Below are 7947 nucleotides of genomic sequence, written 5' to 3'. Positions count from 1 at the left end.
GAAAAGATTGAAGTTACCAAGGACTTCATTCTTCTTGGATCAACTATCAACACTCGCGGAAGCAGCAGTCAAAAGATCAAACGACGTATTGCATTAGGCAAATCTGCTGCACAGGAACTTTTTAAAGTGCAAAGATGTCAGCTTGAGGACTAAGGTGCACCTGACCCAAGGCACAGTATTTTCAATAACCTCATATGCATGCGAAAGCTGGACTGTGAATAAGGAAGACTGTACAAGAATTGATGCCTTGGAGGAGAATACTAAATGTGCCATGGGATGCCAAAAGAACCAATAGATCTGCTTTGTAAGAAGTGCAGCCAGAGTGCTCCTTAGAGGCCAGATGGCCAAACTTCGTCTCTTATACTTTGGACATATTGTCAGGACAGACCAGTCTCTGGAGAATGACATCATGTTTGGTAAGATGGAGGGTCAGAGAAAAAGAGGAAGACCCCCAACGAGATGGATTGGCCACGTGGCAGCATCGATGGGCTCGAGTGTGACAACAGTAGTGAGGTTGGCCCAGGATCGGACATTGTTTCGTTCTGCTGTGTATAAGGTCGCTATGAGTCGGTACCGACTTGATGGCACCTAACAACAACAATCTTGACTATTTTCTTTCTTCTGTTGACTGTAGGTTTACTTTGCTGCTTTGTTCCTAGTTTATGGAAATGTGTTAATGTGTTGATTTTGTTTCTTTCTTCTTTTTGGATGCATGCGTTTATTGCAATACATTGTCCTCTCAGCACTTCTTTTGCCATTTCCCAAAGAGTACGGTATGTTGTGTTTTCATTCTTATTTGTTTCTACGAACTTTGTGAATTCACATTTTATTTCTTCTACTACCCAGTAGCTTTTAAGCAGAGTGTTATTCAGCTTCCATGTATTTTACTTTATTTCTTTGGTCTTCCTTTTATTGCATTCTAATTTTATAACATTGTGGTCTGATTAGATGCTTTGTAGTATTTTGATGTTTGTAAATTTATGGAGCCTTATTTTATGGCCTAACATATGATCTATTCCGGAGAATGTTCCATGTGCCCTGCAAAAGAAAGTGTATTATGCTGTCGTTGGGCTGAATGCTCTGTACACATCTATGAGGTCATGTTAGCTGATTGTATTGTTTAGTTCCTCTGTGTCTTTATTTAGTTTCTTTTTGGTTGTTCTATCCATTTTCTAAAGTGGTATATTAAAATCTCCCACTATTATTGTTGATTTTCTATTTCTTTTTTCAAATCTATTAGAGTTTACTTTATATATTTTAGAGCTCTTTCATTGGGATCATAGATACTTATTATGGTTATGTCATCTTGTTCAATTGACTCTTTAATTATCAGATAATATCCATCTTTATTATGCTAGCTTTTGCCTTAAAGTTTATTTTATTTTATTTTATCAGCAATTAATATTGCCTCTCCTGTTCATTTTTTATAGCAATGAGCTTTGTATATTATTTTCCATGCTTTAACTTTTAGTCTGTTATGTCTTTGTTTGTAAGGTGTGTCTCTTGCAGACAGCATATTGAAGGATCTTGTTTTCTTATCCATGCCTCTACTTTCTGTGTCTTTACTGGAACATTTAATCCGTTGACACTCAGTATAATTATCAATAGGTATGAATTTATTAGTGTCATTATGTTTGTTTGTTTTTTGTGGTGCTACTTGTTTCTTTGTTCTGTATGCCTTCTGTGCTCAGTTCATGTTTTTGTGTGTGTGTGTGTTCTTTCTTGTCAGTTTCTTCATAGTTTTAGTATTTCCATGTACCTTAGACTTTCTTCAGATTTTTAAATCCATTTTTCTGCTTACTCTTCTATCTTAGCAGTATTGTGAGATTTGTTTGCCAGCTCACTGGTTCTGGCTTCCATCTCTTCAATTCTACTCCTTTGCCCTTTCACTGTATTGTCCATTTCTTATATTTTACTATTAATTGTTTGGACCTCTTTTTGCAGGTTTTGAATTGTTCTTATTCATGATCAGGTGGTTTCTTTTTCTATTTATACTGCTATACTGTATGAACATTCCCACACTTAAATCCTTTAATTAGAATAATTTTAACCACATTTGGAGGGATATTCCTAGAAATAAGGAGCTCTGGTAATGTAGTGTTTATGAATCAGTTTCTACCAGCTGTCCCATGGGAGAAAGATGAGGCTTGCTGCTCCCATAAAGAATTACAGCCTCAGAAACTCTATGCAGGGTCACTATCAGCTGAAACCAGCCCCACAACACATAACAACAAGAATTCCTAGAAATAATTCCTGAATGCTGTGAAGGCTAACACACTCAGCTGCTAACAATGGTTGGAAGTTTGAGTTTACTCAGAGTTACCTCAGAAGACAGGATTGGTGATCTACTTCCAAAAAATCAGCCATTGAAAACCCTATGTATCACAGTTCTACTCTGATACACATGGGGTCTTCATGAGTCAACCTCCCAACAAAAGCTGTACCATTTCAGGATTACACTGAAACTGGATACATCCACCTAATACTAGTATAACATTTAAATAGTCTTTTCCAGATTAAATGTAATACACTTTGTATGAATACCAACATACTCATATATTACTAAGAGAATCACAGAGATGAGTAAGACATGGTCTCTGCTTTTAAGGAGGATAAACCAAGAGGGATAGACACAAACAAGTAACATTTACCATCATCATTTTCATAATATAAATAGATAATATTTTGGTTTCTGGTGCTTCCTAATTGACCTGTGCTTGCTGCTGACATAAAAGGTTCAAAAGAATACTATTATACAGTGGTCCAAAACTGGCATTGAAATTCTAATCCATTTACTAAAATTCCAAGGACTCGTGCTAATGTTAAATATTATCTCATTGTTAACTATTATCTCATATGATATAATGTTAAATATATGTTAATGTGTCTGTTTTTTCTCCTTTATTAAGTCTTAACATGGAAGCTGTTCAGAAAATTGCCAGTTTCCCAGGTAAGAAAGTGACTGAATTGCAGGGCAATATATTTTGGAAGATTTATTCACACAAGCTCTGGAGTCCTGCCTTTCTTTTCACTTACTACTTATAGAGAACTCCTGGTGTGTCACTGTAGAATCAGCACTGGGCTTTGAACTTCAAGGCTGACAGTTCAAACACACCAGCTGCTCCTTGGAAACCCTATACAGGATCGCTGTGAGTTAGGACCAGCTCAATGGCATTTAACAACAACTACGACTACTTGTTGTTGTTTTTTTTTGTGTGTGTGTGAATTATGTGATAGTTTACATGAAAGAACATTAGTTTTACATTCATCCTATCTTATATTGTTTCATTGCCATGATTATAACCCACTCCATGCATCATCAACCAATCAGAGGGTATACTCTACAAGTCTGCCCTCCAGTCGTCAGTACACAGCCCCTCTCCATCTCTGGGTCTAAAGTCCCCAGATGCTTCATCTCTCCATGTCATTGTCTCTGCCTCCATCTCAGGCATCACTGCTTCTCTGGGTAGGGTCTTGCTCTCCACTTTTCTCCCTTGATGGTTCTAGGGACCTCCGCTCCTAGATTGCAAAGTTAATCATTCCCCTCCTTGCTACAAAACATCTACCTTTACATTTCCAACCCTCACAATCAATCCTGATAACAATTATTCACTATTTTATCACAAGAGACCTAACCACATTTCCTTTCATCAGGCCCGCCTAGACAGATTTGATACTACTCAGTGGAGATTCTATCTTCCTCCATGCCCTCTGGATCTAGTTTCTCTCTTGAAAGCTTGTAAGCCAGTCACTTCCTACCTTTGAAGCTCCACCCCCCCACACGCACACTTTTGTTAGCCAGTGTCCAAGTGGCCTATCCCTGTCTACTCTATACTACTACTATTTTTTGGAGTCCTGGTGTGGCACTGTATGATAAACACTGAACTGCTAAATTCAAGGTTGGCAGTTCAAACCCATGAACCAATCCTCAGAAACCCTATACAGGGTCACTGTGAGTCAGAACTGACTCAATGGCATTTAGTAACAACAAATAATTATAGTAAACAGCATTAAACTATAGCCATTTTCTTACACATACAACATGGCTTCTTTGTGAATATATTTCATTCCCAAACAAGATCACTGAGTGTCTCATTAGCTTAAAGACAAAGCTCCTTATACACAATTAGGATGCAGTGGTATTCATGTTCAATTTGGAAGATACAGGTAAATCACACAAAACTGCTTTTCTGAACCAGGATGGATCAGATAAAATATTAAAATGGATAATAGTAGAAGTATTTTTTAAATCTATCCAACAAACATGGATGAAGATATGATGAACAACTATTGCAAAATTTTAATTGTCCTATATAGGTGTTTAGGAGCTCTGGTAGCATAGTGGTTATGAATTGGGCTGCGAACCTTAAGATCAGCGGTTTGAAACTACCAGCCGCTCCGCGGGAGAAACATGAGGCTTTCTACTCCCGTAAAGATTTACACCCTTGGAAACCCTGTACAGGGTCGCTATGGGTTGGAACTGACTTGACGGCACTTAACAACAACAATATAGGTGTTTGGTATGTGGGTTGTTTACCATATAAGTCTTTGCACTTTCTAAATGTATAAAAGGGTAAGTCAAAAGTATTGTTACAAAGGTTCTACTTTATACATGTTGATAAGTGCCATGGAGTAGATTCTGACCCATAGTGACCCTATATAGGGTTTCTGAGGAGTGGCTGGTGAGCTTCAACCACCAATATTGCAGTTCTAACTTGTCCAGTGCATTAACCCATAGCACCACACCAGGACTCCTGAAATGAAGGAACCACTGGGATTCAAACCCAGGATCTCCTGTTTACTAGACGGGTGCTTTAACCAAGTAAGCCACAGTGCCAAAGCTAGTTTGTATGTACACAGATTTATTTCAAACCAAATACATTTAAACACATCTCTGTGATCAATCCACCACTCGTCTGTCAGTTTTTCATACTGTTTTGGCTTGTGTGTTGCTGTGATTCTGGAAGCTATGCCACCAGTATTTTAAATACCAGCAGGGTCAACCACGGTGGACAGGTTTCAGATGAACTTCCAGATGAAGACAGACTAGGAAGAAGGAGAGATGAACTACTTCTGAATGTTTAGTCACTGAAAACTTTATGAATAGCAGTGGAACACTGTGAGCACCATATTATTAAATATTGAAACATGATGAAGAGCACCACTATATTGTCAGATATAGTGCCAGAAGATTAGCCCTTCAGGTTGGAAGGCACTCAATATGAGACTGAGGAAGAGCTGCCCCCTCAAAGCAGACGTGACCATGATGACATGAATGGAGTAAAGCCCTCAGGAACTTCATTTTCTGATGGGGTACAACTCAAAATGAAGAGAAACTGCTGTAAACCTCCATTAATAATTGGAGCATTGTCTGTACAAAGTATGAATCTAGGAAAATTGGAAATTGTCAAAAATGAAATGGAATGGATAAACATCAATAGCCTAGGCATTAGTGAGCTGAAATGGACTGGTATTGGCCATTTTGAATCTGACAATCACATGGCTTACTATGCTGGGAATGACAAATTAAAGAGGAATTTTGCTGCATTTATCATCAAAAAGAACATATCAATAGCAGTCATGATGTACAAACCCAATATATATCTGCCTACAAGGAAGAACAGTTAATACCACTATTATTCAAATTTATGCACCAACCACTAAAGCCAGTGATGATGAAATTGAAGATATCTACCAATTTCTTCAGGCTGAAATTAATCAAACATGCAATCAAAATGTATTGATTATTACTTGCGTTTGGAATGCAAACGTTGGAAACAAAGAGGATGGATAATTGGTTGGTGATAGAAACGATGCCGAGATCACATGATAGAATTTTGCAAGCCCAGTGAATTTTTCATTGCAAATACCTTTTCTAAACAGCATGGACCTCACAAGATGGATTACACAGAAATAAAATTGATTACATTTGATAAAAGAGATGGTGGAAAAGCTCCATGTCGTCTGCAAAAACAAGGCCAGTGGCAGACTGTGGAACAGACTATCAATTGCTCATATGCAAATTCAGACTGAGGCTGAAAATCATGAAAACAAGTCCATGAAAGCCAGACTATGAACTTGAATATATCCCACCTGAATTTAGAGATTATCTGAAGAACAGATTTGATGCATTAGATGGTGAAGACCGAAGACCAGAAGACTTGTGGGATGGCATGAAGACCATCACAGAGGAAGAAAGCAAAAGGTCATTGAGAAGACTGTTGTTGTTGTTAAGTGCCATCGAGTCAGTTCCGACCCATAGCGACACTGTACAGGGTTTCCGAGGCTGTAAATCTTTATGGGAGCAGAAAGCCTCATCTTTCTCCCACGGAGCGGCTGGTAGTTTCGAACTGCTGACCTTAAGGTTCACAGCCCAATTCGTAACCACTACACTACCAGAGCTCCTTTTGAGAAGACTAGAGAGAAAGAAAAGACCAAAATTGATGTCAGTAGAGACTCTCAAACTTGCTCTTAAGCATGGAGATGCTAAAGCAAATGAAAGAAATGAAGAGGTACAAGAGCTGAATGGAAAATTTCAAAGGTCATCTCGAGAAGACAAACTCAAATATTTTAACAAACTATTCAATAATCTCCTCATCCAGGGCTGAAATCTCAGGAGCATAATTATCTCTCCTTTCTCTCTTTTCTTCTTGCAGCTTGATGGAGATACCTCTCAAGGGGCCCCTCTGAATCCACTCCATCAAATGAGTGATATATCCTGCTATCTTGATGCGGAGCTTCTTGCTGGGAATAATGGCGATTTCCTCAGACACGCGCTTGTTGGTGTGGAAGTCATTGCCCAAGCGAGTGTAGTACTTCTCAATGATGACCCGGGACGCCTTATTCATGGTCTTGGTGCGAACATGGCCCATGCTGTTGGATCCTTGATAAAAGAGCACTTGCTCATTTTTTAAGGGTAGTGAGGGTTGTCCTATGAGAATTTCATTGGAAAACTTTATCCCATCCTCCCTGCAACTTTTATGTTGCTCTTCCACACTGCTTTTTGTTCCCCAAACAAACATTTAAAAGGAACATGACTTTAGTCCCTTGAGGATGCCCAAACTGCTGGTTTTGTTGTTGTTGTTAGGTGCCATTGAGTCGGTACCAACCAACAGCAACCTTATGCACAGCAGAACCAAACACTGCGAGATCCTGGGCCAACAACACTATTGTTGCCACGCTTGAGTCCATTGATGCAGCCACTTGGCCAATCCATCTTATTGGGGGTCTTCCTCTTTTTCTTTGACCCTCCACCTTACCAAACATGATATCCTTCTCCAGTAACTGGTCCCTCCTGACAATATGTCTGAAGTATGAGAGATGAAGTTTGGCCATCTTGGCCTCCAAGGAGCGTTTTGGCTGGATTTTTTCCAAAACGGATCTATTGGTTCTTTTGCCAGCCCATGGCATTTTCAGTAGTCTCTTCCAACACCATAACTCAAAAGTATCAATTCTTCTACGGTCTTCCTTATTCAGTGTCCAGCTATTGCATGTATATAAGGTTATTGAAAATACCATGGCTTGGGTCAGGCACATCTTAGTCCTCAAGCTGACATCTTGGCTTTTCAACACTTTAATAAGGTCTTGTGCAGCAGATTTGACTAATGCATTACGAACCTTGATTTCTTGACTGGTGCTTCCATGAGTGTTGACAGTTGATGCAAAAAGAATGAAGTTTTTGACAACTTCAATCTTTTCTCCATTGATAAGAATGCTGTTTATTGGTCCAGTGGTGAGGATTTTTGTGTTCCTTACATTGAGATGTAATACATACCAAAGACTGTGCTCTTTGATCTTTATCAGTAAATGTTTTAACTCCTATTCATTTTCAGCAAGCAAGGTTGTATCACTAGCATATCGCAGGTTCTTAATGAGTCTTCCTCCAATCCTGATGCCATGTTTTTCTTCATAGAACCCAGCTTCTCGTAATATTTGCTCAGCATACAG

General features: G+C 38.9%; 1 pseudogene; it reads right to left on the bottom strand.

Annotated features, from left to right (window-relative positions):
- Positions 1-6578: 6578 nt before the first annotated feature.
- LOC102825559 lies at positions 6579-6872 on the bottom strand (annotated as a pseudogene).
- Positions 6873-7947: the final 1075 nt, after the last annotated feature.

Source organism: Chrysochloris asiatica, unplaced genomic scaffold, assembly GCF_000296735.1.
Source record: "Chrysochloris asiatica unplaced genomic scaffold, ChrAsi1.0 scaffold00239, whole genome shotgun sequence".
Classification (NCBI taxonomy): domain Eukaryota; kingdom Metazoa; phylum Chordata; class Mammalia; order Afrosoricida; family Chrysochloridae; genus Chrysochloris; species Chrysochloris asiatica.
Note: the sequence above shows the minus strand (reverse complement) of the source record. Positions and strands in the feature narration are given on the sequence as shown.